The following is a 14,817-nucleotide window of genomic DNA, read 5'->3' as shown; positions in this document are numbered from 1 at the left end:
TATCTCTGCTGCCCCTTCCCTCCCGACCATCTCAGCCGCTCCTCCACCCGCACCAACCTCGGCAGCCGGTCAGACAGCACAAACAACAGCGGGCCCCAACAGCTCCACGAGTTATACCCAACCTTTTCCCCCCCTTTCTTCTCTTCATCCTCCCTGCCACCTCCCCTACCTCCCTCCTCCCCACCACCCGCACTCTAGCATTACCTGTACTACAGCACCTGCACCTCCTTATCCAACTGCCTCACACACGGCCAGCCTCGGCCTTTTCCTGGCTCCCGCACCTCCATCTAGCAACTACACCCTGGCCACCGCCCAGCCACCAGTGCGCCCCCCAGCATCCGCCCGGCCCTCCCCTGTGTCTCCCACCCTCAGGCAGCAGATCCTAACCGGTAATTACATTTATCTCGCTCAACTCATTCACCCTACATCAATCAATCCTCACATCCCTAGGGAACTGCTCACCTCATTCGGCCCCTTGGAACTTAAACAGCCACTTCCTGCCCGCTCCAAGGACCTCACAGTCGCCGAGTTCGCTTTTGCTTTCTCACTGTATAGGGACATAATTTGTTCAGCCTTCCCCGACCGCAGGTCCGAGCTCGATGATTACTTGTCATTAATTCTCGACCTGGCCTTGCGTTTCGGAGGCAACGGTTTCTATACCTATCATATCCTCTTCGCCTCCCAAGCCGCCGGTCGCCTCCAACAGTTCAACCAGGGCACATACTGGGGAACACTGGACCACGAGCTATACTGCCGAGTTTTTGCAGCTCGCGATTCTCTGCACTGCGAAATGTGCGGCGCCCCTTCCCATCCCGCCGCAGCATGCACCCTCTCCGCCCCCCTGCCCCGCGCCTCGGTAACAGACAAGCGAAGCCCAGCCATGCCATACCACTTGCCATCGGCGGCTCCCCCACCATCCATCACCCCCAAACCTGCCTTAGATCACCCGTCCATCCTCGGCCCCCTCCCCAAAGGCATGGACAGGAGAGGGAGACCTGTCCTCTACCAGGGAGGACGGATGATCTGCAATAACTTCAACGACCTCGGTTGCAGCTCCTCCAGCTGCAAATTCCTCCACACTTGTTTATTCTGTGGGGGAGCCCACGCCAGAGCTACATGCCCACACAACCCGACAAAGCAACAGCTGTAGTCAGCCCAATCGGAGTGGCAACCAGGAAGTTGCTAGAGCAGCCCAAAAAAAAAAAAAAAAAAATTTCGACTCATTGTCCGAAGCCCCCGTCATACGGTCTCACCACAATGATTTCCGCATTCACTGATCTCGGCGTTCCCCTGTCTCCAGAGAAAATAGAAGGCCCAAGCACATCCTTGGAATTCCTCAGCATCACCCTCAACTCCATTACACTCCAAGCATCTCTGCCTACTGAGAAACTCCACCGCATTTCTCTACTCATTCAAAACTTTCTCATGGCCAACACATGCACCAAACGTGAATTACTCTCTCTGCTGGGCCATTTCAACTACGCCACCCGCATCATCCCTCAGGGCCAATCCTTCTTGTCACACCTTCTCTCCATAGCCACCACCGTCCCATCCATCCATGACCACATCACGCTAGACAGCCGCCGACACCGCCCCTTCAGTCGGCTTTGGCGGTTACTACGGCGGCAGATGGTTCTCTGCCGAATGGCCACCCGACTCCTCTTCCCTGGCCCCTTCCTCCACCATTTCGGAAATGTACCCGATTATCATTGCTGTCATCCTTTGGGGGCATGAATGGTCCAAAAAGACCATCGCCATCCACTCTGACAACAGCGCCGTCGTTGACATCCTCAACAAAGGCCGGTCACACAATCTGGACATCATGCAGTTCATGCGCAAGCTCACATTGGTTTCAGCCCAGCACCAGTTCATCATCCGATCACTCTACATTCCAGGCCACAAAACGCAATCGCTGATTCACTCTCTCATTTCCTGTTTCAGAAATTCAGACAACTAGCTCCAGTCTCCAACCCTCTTCCAACTCCAGTCCCACCGTTTTCAGCCACAATCTACAACTGAACCCGCAACTGGAACAACTGGTCACCTTTTCACGGGACAACATCATCAACAGCGTCGCCCCTCGAACACTATCTTCATACCTCACTGGCTGGAATTCCTTTAAAGCCTTTCACGTCTCCCACGGACTCCCATTCCCTTCACTGGACATTCTTAACCTCTCCTGCTTCATTACATTCTCCCACATTCAACTCAAGATCAAGTCTTCCACCATACAGACTTACCTCAGTGGAATCAATTTCTTTGTTAAATTGATTTCCGGAGCACCATGCCCAGCCTTGTCCCACTCTCATATTAATATGTTAATTAAAGGTCTCCGCAAGGCGGAACCGCACCCCGCACCAAAACATTCACCCCTCACGTCGGACCTTCTGGTCCGATGCATTCACACACTCCGCACAGGCTACTTGTCTCCCCACATAGACAAAACCCTAGAGTCCATGTTTTTACTAGCCTTTTTTGGCTTCCTACGCTGCTCAGAAATCACAGCTCCTTCCTACTCCTTTGATCCATCACTACACGCCACATTGTCCGACATCTCTTTCCACTCTTCAGACACACTCATCTACCACCTCAAACGCAGCAAGACTAACCAGTCGGGTCAACCTCAACCCATCTACCTTTTCCGCCTAGATTCATACATAAGTCCTTACGAACCCATCCACGAGTACATCAACACAAGACTAGCCAACTGAGCTTCCCCTCAAGACCCTCTGTTCATCACGGAAACGGGAAGGGTAGCAACACATTTTTGGTTCCATCACCACATGCGCTCAGTACTTGCCAGATCCGGAATACCCCCAGACCATTTCTCAGGACACTCATTCCGCATTGGAGCCGCTTCCACCGCCTCTAGACAAGGCATTCCCAACAACGTCATCAAAATCCTCGGGCGTTGGTCATCCCCCGCCTATCATACCTACATCCATCACGACCTGGATAACATTAAGAAATCCTATTCTCACCTCTCTGGTTGAAGTCTCTTTGGGGGCCTCATACAGATGCCGGATCATCAAGACAGCACCCCCACCCTGAGTCTCAACCCCCTGTTCCCACTTACCTCCCCGATGTCGACGCCTCTCCTCCTTTCATCTATCACTCTCCTATCCACTCCCTCCTTCCCCTCTTTCCCGCCTGCTCTTCTTTCTCCCCATCCCTCGACCCTCATCCCCTCGACCCCTACCCCCTCATCCCGCATCCCACGACCTCGACCCTCACCCCCGCATCCTCACACCCCCGACCCTCTCCCTTCCCCCATCCATCCTTCCCTCTCCAACCATCCCTCTAACTATCCTTCCTCCTTTTCACCCTGCCTTCCATCACACTCCCAACAAACCATTAAATCCATATTCTAGAAGGAGTGGTCTTGGTTAGTGAAATTAAGTTTATAGACTTATAAACAAAGTTCGGGAACCAAAGACCACGCCTTGTACGCAACCCATTTCCGCACCACAGGGTATTTAAACACACCATATCCGCTCCTCTTCCCTTTGTCTCAGCTTGCAAGTCCCTCCCACCCGACCCCTCCGCTAACTTTCCTCTCTTCTCTGCTCAAACACAAGAATGGGGGGCCTCGTACAGATGCCGGATCATCGAGACAGCACCCCCACCCTGAGTCTCAACCCCCTGTTTCCACTTACCTCCCCGACGTCAACGCCTCTCCTCCTTTCATCTATCACTCTCCTATCCACTCCCTCCTTCCCCTCTTTCCCGCCTGCTCTTCTTTCTCCCCATCCCTCGACCCTCATCCCCTCGACCCCTACCCCCTCATCCCGCATCCCACGACCTCGACCCTCACCCCCGCATCATCACACCCCCGACCCTCTCCCTTCCCCCATCCATCCTTCCCTCTCCAACCATCCCTTTAACTATCCTTCCTCCTTTTCACCCTGCCTTCCATCACACTCCCAACAAAATTAAATTTAAATTAAATCCATATTCTAGAAGGAGTGGTCTTGGTTAGTGAAATAGCCATTTATAGCAACTAACCCACAGAGATGGTGTCAGATTGCAAAAGACTGCAGTAGTATTTACTTTCTAAGTATTTACAATATGTTGCAACAGATAAATGACTTGGCCTCTTGGGGATGAATCCTCATGTTAAACTGCAAGGGGAGTAACGCTGCTGACTGGTCTGTGTTGATGTCACTGTAGACAGTGGAATGGTTTGTTAGTGTTGTGTTTTCATTTGAATTATTGGTTTGGTTTGTTTTATTCTTTTTCACAGATAGGATACTCCCAGCACTCAACCAATGGGTGGTTGGATTCCCTGGCTGTGGTACAACTGTCTGTCCTCTCCTCTTCCACCCTTACTAGAAGTATTAGTTCCTGTTTTTAATAAATAGCCATTTATGGCAGCTAACCCACAGATATCCTGTAAGATTGCAAAAGATTGCATAAGTATTTACATTATGTTTCAACGGGTAAATGACTGGGCCACCTGGGGATGAATCCTCATGTTAAACTGCGAGGGGAGTGATGCTGCTGACTTTGGTTATGGCCTTGGTCGATGGTCAATCAATCAGGAATGTCCTGGGTGACTGGATTAAGGTTAGTAAAAAAGATTGAAAGAAACATACCACGCTATTTGCATGGAGATCATTTCACTGCTCATGTTAAGTTTTTGCAAGTAATCACTAACAAAAATACAGCTAAACAAGGTGTCAATTAACACTGTTTCTTTGTTTTATAGCCACAGATTAAGACTGATCGTCAATCATGAAGGCCAGAGCTTGTAGAAAAACAGTGGTCAGCTTTTGCTGTTTGAAGTTTGCTGCCATCTCCCTTTTCCTGGCTGTGTTTGTCCTCATCTTTTTTCTTTTTAACATGGACGTCCTGGAGGTGAGAATTTGGTCTTGAGTGGGACTGCTTGAAGGGTGGACCCTGTTTGAAATAGTCAGATTTAAGGACATTGTTTTCATATGCAATATGGCTTTGGATGACAGTAATGTCCTTCATCCATATTTCTAAACAAATGCAATTCGAGGACAATGGTTCTTTTGCTAACAATCATGCATTTGGCTGACAGCAGAAACTCCTTCAAATAATTATACTTTTATATATTTTCATTTTATTATCCAATCTATATTTTTTTCTTATTGTCAATAAATCTTTTCAAAAGACCAAAACCAACAATGTGTTAGTCCATTTCTCAATATATTCCCTATCCTGTCTATGGCTCTGAGCCCCAAGCACATTAGTTTCTACTGAAGACGTACATGTAAATCTTTAAAAACAGGTCAAAAATATGCACAGCTTTTTTCCCTTATGCAGGGCAGTCACACTGAGCTAAAGCTGATGCTGTTACTCTTAAATGCCCTTCTCTATCGTCACTTGCATAAAGACATATTTTTGAGACAATCAGGCACTGATGGCATGGCTCTGTTGGTGGGGGTTGCTGCCCTGGTAGTATGCAGGACCAAAGCGGTGCGGCTATCCCCTGCTGTGAGGGTGTAGTGGAAATGCGTGTCATCATGGCATGGCTAAATCATAACAATCCAGGCCCATTCCAAAACTGCTTTAGTTTGTTGGGGACTATTCTCAACCATAGACAGATATGCATTTGCTGCACTGCTGAGTATTTATGGCAGCAGAACAGTGTATGACGTGCACATGAAAATGTTCATTCAAAATGAACTACAATGCCCATGTTAATGGTAATAAAAGAACATGTCACCCAGTGCAACAGTGTGGCTCACTGATGTGTTTTTAATCGTTTTTGGGCAACAACTGAACTCTATGAAACAGAGGAATAATCCACATATATCATGCCTAGGCTACACAGACAATACTTGTTAGTAGGATCAATTCATTGTTGGGTTTGGTCTTTTCATGAGTTCAGTGCAGAAATGTTTGTTTTTTGCAACATTCTTTAGTGGAAACAAATACAGTACTTCCACAATGAAAACCCAATGCATAGAAAGAGTATTGTTACAAACAGACATTTTAGACCGATTTAACATTATATTTGTACCTTCACTTCTGAGGGGAAAATCAAAACTACATTAGTTTTCCACCAGAATAACTAGTGTGAACACTTAAGTTGTGTTACATATTAACATTGTAATCAAATTGTAACATTGTCCTCATTTGAAAATTCATTAAGAAGGTTTTTTTTTAAAGGAGAAAAATTGCTCTCTGATAAATAGCACACCTTAAATTCATCAACCTGTATAACTGTCTGTAACAAGAAATATGAAAAGTAACATTTATTTATTGCTACAGTTGTTACTGAAATGGACTGTAAGGATATTCTGACTGTAGTTTTCCTTCCTTTCTCTTTTTCATGTTGCTGTTATCAGTGTTTGATCAGCTTCTTTCATCAACCCCTACAAATATTCAGTGATTTTCTGATGTGGGGCAGGAAAAACAGTCTTTTTGTTTCATTTAGTTCATTTGTCTTACATTATAATTTTTTTGATATACAACTTTGTCACATCACTCTCTTGACCCCCCTCCCAGTTTCAGCATAAGGTGATCACCACCTTTCCTGTCACGAGACCTCACCTGCAACACCACTTCTACAACTTCCAGCCACAGTCCCCTGAAGATGCTCTTGAGGAACGCCTACTATTAGACTCCATTGCTTGGCCTGAAACACCATCCCTGCCAGATCCGCTTTCCCTGGAGCAGACCACTGATCCTGCCCACAGTACCTTCACTATTCTCCCAGAGGAGAGTGGACGACAGTGGCTTGTAGGGGATCAGCTGGAAGTTATGATCAAAATGTATGACTTCCAGGGTCGTCCTAAGATGTCTGGGGGAGATGTCTTACTCGCCCGTCTGCACAACCGAGCACTTGGTGCAGGTGTGGTTGGGCAAGTGCTGGATCATCTCGATGGCTCCTACTCTGCTGTATTTTCTTTACTCTGGGAGGGAAACGCACATGTTGAGGTGATGCTAAAAAATATGATGTTAAATATGATTGTGACTGTTACTCAGCTACTGTTGCTAGTCCTGTCAACTTTTCGTTCTTATATGAAACATATGCAGTTTGCAATAATACCCGGGGCAGATTTACTACTCAAAATCCTTAGTAATTTCCAAAACAGCGGGTCCTTTATTTCATGCAGTGGTTAGATTCTTCTGTATGCTGTCAATCATTCTTATCAAAATCAAGATAACCACTCTACTATCGTCTAGATTTGATTGCTAGCACAGGATTGAGAAGTGCTAAACGAATTCAGCAATCAAAGATTTGATCTGAGAAATATTATCCTGTTTAGCATCATTTAATATGTTAGTGGAAAATTTAAACTTATGTATCATCAAGTGGCAACTATTGGCAGCATATAAACCAACTAACATAATACAGCAATGAGAAACAGATGGATCTAAACCTTTGTCATCATTTAACAAAAGCAGAGCAGGAGAAAAGCTGTCAACCTCTGTGGACTTTGGTGTAGAGAAGATGAATACCTCTCTCTGACTAGTGGGGAAAGGTTAAAGTCTTACCACCCCACAGTGATGGATAACTGTTTAAAAGGGAAATACTTAGGTGACATTTACAAGGATGTTCCAAATTTCTGTTAACATCACAAGGAACAATCAGGATTTCTCAGGATTGAGCCATGAGTTCAAAGCTCTCATAGGGAAAGTCCTGAAATAAAATTTTAGATTAGCTCAGTTCTGACCACCTGCATTCCTTGCAGTATTTGATTCTGGGGGGCTTTTTTCCAAACAAGGTTATTAATAATGTGTAATTTATTCCAATATCCAGCTGGTGGTGAGAGAGGTATAGAGCTACAAAATGTGATCCTAGGCAGGATTTTCTTTTTAAGAATCAGTTCCCACCTAGTTAGATCTGCCAGTGTGTTATTAAATGTTGTGCCATAACGGTCTGTGATTATGGAAATTGCGGGAAAAATTTCAAACAAAGATAACAAAATTACTTAAAGAAATATCAGTGAGAGGCTTTGCTGCAGCTGGCATCATGTTCAGTGGACTTTTTTAATGTAACCTGCAACCCTCAAAAGTAATGTAGTATGACATGCTCCTTGTCCTTTAGGTAATGCTGGGTTACTACTGTAGGTAGTAAACTCATTAGCCGGACATGCTAACATTTGCAAATTACATTAGAGCAGACAAACACACTAATTCATTTCTTAAGCTTTTACTCTAAAAAAGAGAGCACTTTGCAAACTCTTTAAATGTTGAGTATAGCTCAAAGCTGAGCTGTGATGCCAGGATCAACCACTCCAAGGGAGGATTCAATCAAAAACTCAAGGCTAAGGAGGAAATGCTCTTTAACAGGTAAAGGAGCAAAGAGACAGGACTGACATTTTGTTTGACTTATAATAAATAAAAAAAACCCACAGAAGTGAACGTCGGGACACAGAAACTGAGACTCAAATGTTCCACATATTGACCCAGGCGGAGTAGCACATCAGGTTATAACTTTTTACAGATTTTGTGTAGTTACATAATACTGCTGTATAATTGTCTCTGTTACATTGTTATGGGGAATTTATCTATTTTTCGGGTTCTAGCATACATCCATGCGACAACTGAGTGGTGCGCTGCCAAAACGTTGTGGTTGGAACATGTGCTCTAGAATTATTGTTCTGCACGTCTGAGTATGTGGATTATTAAACTATTTTGAAAGTAATTGTTTGGGTTGTAGCGTATTCTTCGTATGACTGCATGCATCAAACGGTGACATCCATACTATGACGCTTCGGGACAAATACATGGTTCTAGGAGAGACTCTTAATTAGGATATTGTATGAAGAGACAGTTGGTAGGAATGGTAGGAATGTTGGAGACATGACTGAGATCTCCTCTGTCAAGACAGGGCAAACTACTGATTTGTCACAATTTTGCAGCATTTTTGCCTTACTGAATTCCATTTGTGGATTGTACAAGGAATCTGTTGTACTTTTCTGATAAATAATGGAGCAGCCCATGTCCCAGACTGCAGCAGTACATTTCTGCCCAGCACAGAATTAAATACAGAATTTAAAAAATCTAAAATCTTATGTACAGATGGGTCACCTTTCTCCATTAAACACACACACACACACACACACACACACACACACATATACACACATACACACACATATATATGTAGTATACATACAGTACAGTACTAGTGAACATACACTCTCTACACAAACAGATATGAAATAATCACATGTAAAGTTTGGCATTTATATTTTATTAGATGTAGATCTCTTTCTCTACACAAACAATAGCACAATTAAAATTTGTTCATTTAATTGGAAGTCTGCGGCTCAAACACATGGCATCCGTACACTTTCTGACCTACAGCTGATTGTAATGTGTGAGGTCATCTGTAAACGATCTGGTGGACCGAGCCAATCTGGTTCCTATACTGGTTCTCGTGACAACGACCACGAGGAGAGGTTGACCTGACCCGGAGAAGGTAGGACAGCTGGCTGCTCTCTCTATCTGCCTTGTCTAAGAAGTGATGTATGACTAGAGGATTATGATACATATATATATATATTTGTACATAGTATATATATGTGAAAATTTTACACAGGTCCATTTTCAGCTACTAGCAAGAAAGCAGCAAGAAAGCTATGGATATTCAAGACACTTGAGGATGGAGTCAAGATGAAACCAAGTGTCTGCTCTCAATTTGTAAACAAAAGTATACAAGCAAAACGTGGCAATTATATCGCAACCGTGCCATTTATGAAGCAATGGCTAAGAAATTGGTGGAAAATGGCTACAACCAGTCCTGGCTGCAATGTCACAAATGAATGAAAACGAAAAATTAAACACATTAAACTGGCATAAAGAAATGCTAAGGACAACAAGGAGAAAAGTGGCAGGGGCAGGGTAACTTGTCCCTTTTTTAATGAACTGGACGCAGTGCTGGGTGATCGACTCACGTTTTGCCCTGGTGAAGCTTGTCTTCAATTCTGATGATGCTAATGTTGGCATGGACTCCACCAACAGTGCCAGTGACGAGAACAACAGGAGTGGAATCGACGACGATAAAGATGGCATGTTGTTATCCACCTTCAACTTGCCTAAAAATACCAGTAACGTTAATACAATGTTGACTTGTTTTTGTGTGTAGATGATGAGGACCATGATGCTGCTATGTCATCTGCAACCTCAGAATCTTATAGCCGGAGGAAGCGATGCCCTGCCACTAATGACGCAATGCAACATGCCACAGCTCATTGGTCACGATGGTTATTTATTGATAATCACCTGTAAATTGATTTCACTTGCCTGTTCTTCGCTATCAAATGTTTGTGGTACAATAATACATTGGTTGACTGATTTTGTGTAAGGGAGCATAATACCTGCCAAATAGTTAGTAACATAGCCTATCTACAAGTGTCAGATATCTGTATGTAAATTTTTTTTTCTTCACCTTTACAATCATACACACACACACACACACACACACACACACACACACACACACACACACACACGTTTCTAGCATTTGCCTCAGAATAAGTCTGGGTGGGACTTTTCTTAATATTGTTTTTGTGTGTAGATAATGAGGACCATGATGCTGCTGTGTCATCTGCAGTAGTGCCCTGCAAGGGCCAAAAACTCCAGCTCTAGCCAGGTTCTGGCTTGCTGTGTACAAGCCCTAGCCTGGCCCCAGCCCGACAAAGTCTGCAATTTTCCAGCCCAAGCCCAACCCGAGACCAACACCAATATTTAAGCTCTCTCTGATGCGCGCTCTCTGATCAACACAAACGCGAGGATACTCTGTTGAGCCACACATATTTTGTCTGCATTGTCGTAGAAACATGAAGCATTATTAATGCAAAATGTAATACTTTATTTAATCAAACTTTTGAAATAAACTTATTATAGGCCTCAAACATAACAACCAGTGCCACTGACAATCATGCCCACAAATATTATATCGACTGTCTATTACAGATAAGCATAAGCATGCAGTAGAGAATAAAACAAAGCTACGTAATCCAGCAGCAAATAAGTAAATAGAGATTTATGGCCTACCTTTCTTTAATTTAAATTTACAGAAAATGAAGAACAATGCTCCAACTTCTCCCTGATTTTCTGCATGGTCAACTATCATATAATGTATGCACATATACATCTGTGTATGGGTACAGTGAAAGGAGAGGAGTTAAATGAGCCTGAGTCCGACCCGAGCCTGATCTAATAAAAAAAAAAATTGGTGCAAGCCTGACCTGAATCAACTCAGTGTGTTGGGACCCGCTGGGACCAAACAGGCTTGCAGACCTCTAATCTGCAGAAGCTGATAGCCGGAGGAAGCAATGCCCTACCACTAATACAGGAGGTACTTGTTAATATTCTCATGACGTGTCTTTCCATACAATATTGCGCAGAGCCATAATTTATTATTTTGTTTTAAAAGTCTGTGTTTTGTCTACTTTTGTGAATTGAAAGTCATAATAACAAAAATGATTATATTGTAAACTATTAACCTGAAATTCTTCTTTCAAGTTTCCATCATTCATTTGTTGAATCTATTAAATGCATTTAATGAACTTTAAGTTTGTAACTGTAACTGGCATGTGTACTGTGTTATGTGCAGTGTAGAGCAATGTGTGCTCTCAAACTTCTATGCGGTACCTTAAGGGTGTTTGTTTTATTTATTAATTTATTTTGTTAGTGTTGGGCAATGTAGCCACCTAAAACTATTACTTAATCAAAGAAAAATATTGTTAAAGTCAGCTAAAAATACAGTTCACCGTTTTTAAGGGTTGTAAGTTAAGACAAAACATTAGTCATGAGTAAACATAAACATTAGTCATGAGTAAACATATAGAGGCTATATGCAGTGTGAAAATTAAAGGTGGGTTAGCTATGAACTAGAATTGTCTATGAGCAGGAATTGTTAGGTGATCAGTACAGTCACAACATCTGAAGCTTGTGACTTGCAATGAACTCTGCTTGAAATGTGATGATTTGTTAAATCAGACTGTTAAATTAAATGTTTTATTATATTTGAATGTTAGATGTTTTGTTATATTTGAATGTAGGTTTATCACAGGATCACCTGTGAGAAACCTCACTGCTAATGTTTTAGAAAAATCATACAAATGTAGGAACAGTGACATCTAGTGGCAGTATACAAGTATAGAAATAGGAATAACATGATACACATGATGAGATTCAAATTTCAGCTTAAAAAACAAATAATAAAAAATATGAAATAGATCTTCATTAACAAAAATAAATCAGTATTTTCTTGACATTGGAGGTTTTCTCATCCATCTTTATTAGCATTTGTTAGCCATAGTTGCCAATGCCCATCATGTCTGAAAGTCAAATATACAGAAAAGGATCTGTCAGATAATGAAAATTCAAGTCTTTATGTACTTGATTCACAGTTTATGATGCACGTTTTCTGTATGCTTTTTGATGTTTACTCTTAGTATCATTGGAAAAGCACTGTGTACATTCTGTATTATTTGCCATGAAAGTCCTCAGCCTCACACCTATTAGCCTGAACATTAAACCACACTCCCTTTAAATGTTTCAAAAGATCCCCATGACAACACAACAAGGCCTGCGAGTTAGATAGATCTCATATTACTAAGCAAGCAGATGTCAAAATACTATCACGGTCATTTAGTAACCTTTGACCTACATATTTTTGTTACTAAACCCACCTTGACCCCCTTTTATTGTAGGTTCCAGTAAAAACTTCCTCCCCTCTGACTAACAGAGTTAAAGCGTAATTTTTAGGCAGTAGGGCTTTGCCTTCAAAGTGTGGCATAGCTGTGACTTGGAAATTTGAAGGAAGAGTAATGTGATTTTATACATTTTTACAGCCACACAAATAAGAAAAGTGTGATAAAAATTGCTTAGCTTACTTATTCCAGGCATTAGATGAATTTTCCACAAGAAATAATTTGAGGCACTTTAATCCTAAATTATTGGTAAGAGAAGCCCAACTTTGTGTGTCAGTATACTTTTTCTGTGTTAGTTTCAGAACACCCACCATTTCATTTAAACGCCAAAGATAGGATGGAAATTATTATTTCCTCCTCTAAAGGCAAAAATAATGAACAATTATAAAAACACTACAAAAAAAGTGACTTTATTGTATGAATATGAGAGTAATATCAAAGAGCTAAGAAAGCTACAAAGTTGTATATCTGCAAACTTTTTCCATTCTTTTTAGGAACAAAAAATCATGTTTAACAAAGAGGAACAGCAGTCATAAAGTGAAACTAACAAGGATGTGACTGACATGTCCAGAGATTGACTAACTAAAAAAAGGTTTGGGCTAAGCCCTGAATGTTTACAACGTTTGGCTCTGCCCCTGACTGGAGATGAGGACAGAGGAGCAGATTAAGGAAAATCAAGACCACTGAGGCAATTGTTGTGACAAAAAGAAAAGCACCATGTTTGAGGAGTGGCCTATGTGAGTGGTTAAGTAGAAAAGGCACCAAAAAGAATCATTACCCAATATCAAACAAAGAAAACAGACTTCCCTGTGTCGTGGAAAAATCTTAAAATGAATCTTCAGGTCACCCACAACTTAGTATTAAACTCAAAACTTATAAGAGAAAAAGTCAAAAAATACACTGGAAGCTGGTAGAGTTCAATGTGAATAGGTTTACTGTGCATAAAGAGATACAGAGCAAACCAAGGCTTCTTTGTCCCGGGACAATAAAAAAAACCTGATGCAAAATCATAAAACCTCATATTATATACTTTTCATAACTCCTCCTATCGTGGAGCTTATTTTCTAGTCTCCACCTCATTTTTCATTATATTCAACCATCTGGTTATTATTTCTGAGGTTCATAAGTGACCTTGACGCTTTGGTGATAATACAAGTGTGACTTATCTTAAAAATTACTGTCTCAGCATCTTCCACCTTTTTCTTTTCTTTTTCTTTTTTTTTCACTAAAAATGGACCTGGCGGCCTTTAATCATTTCACACAGAAAACCAAAATGCTATAACACAGATTAGCCGTCTTGCTAACTTCCTGGGAACTGTCTCTTATTGGCATAATGCTATCTTTGCACTCTCACTGGCACATTCATCATGGGAAGGCAGTTTTCCACCACACCTGCTGACCAGGAGGATATACTTCAGGGGTCTATTCCAGACAGCAGTTTTAACAAACTATGATCCCAACCCTGAACTCTGAGTCAATGAACCCTGAGATGGAAAACTCAGAGTTTCAGACATCTATTTGGATCTTGGCTCAACAGCATTTATTGACTTTTTTTCAAGTATTTTAACAAATGTAGTAAATTTAAACAGTCACTGAAATGCTGTTGAAACACGTACAGATTATAGGCAGCCTATTTAAAATACTCACTTTCAAATTACATTTAGTTTGCGGAGGCATCACAATCCTGCTCACTCATATTAATATAATCTCCAAACTGACATGAAAACTGTAATCGAAATGTTCAATCATTGCGAACAATCACATCATGAGTGACAGAGAAAATTATTCATTGATCTTCTGTCTAAAGCTTCATACATTTTTTTATCATTATTTGAACTGAGATTACACATTATGAGCCCTACCTTACGCACGGCACAAAGCAGTGCCAAGCGCGACGCAAGTGTCTTTGTTAGTTTAAGACCAACGCAGTTGTCATTTTCCAGTCCAGCGCCCACGTTGTTTAAATAGCAAATGCACTTGCGCCCATCAGAGCGCCCATGGGCGTGTTGGTCTTAAAATGGGGTGTGGTCAGGCGCATTGTTGGCGTATTGCTAACTTGAGGCAGCAGAGAGCAATTGCACTATGGACCAACAAAAACCTGGTCTGAAGTCAATGGCGCAGTGTTTCACTGTTATTTTAAAGGCGCATTATCAAGACAGTAATATGCGCCTAC

The 14,817-nt window shown here is 42.2% G+C and overlaps 1 pseudogene; it reads left to right on the top strand.

The window, feature by feature from the left end:
* The first annotated feature begins 398 nt into the window (after nt 1–398).
* On the top strand, nt 399–3,457 carry LOC137175718 (uncharacterized; annotated as a pseudogene).
* The last annotated feature ends 11,360 nt before the right edge of the window (nt 3,458–14,817 follow it).

The sequence above is a fragment of the Thunnus thynnus genome, chromosome 23 (assembly GCF_963924715.1).
Source record: "Thunnus thynnus chromosome 23, fThuThy2.1, whole genome shotgun sequence".
Taxonomy (NCBI): Eukaryota; Metazoa; Chordata; class Actinopteri; order Scombriformes; family Scombridae; genus Thunnus; species Thunnus thynnus.
This window is presented reverse-complemented; position numbering and strand designations above follow the sequence as displayed.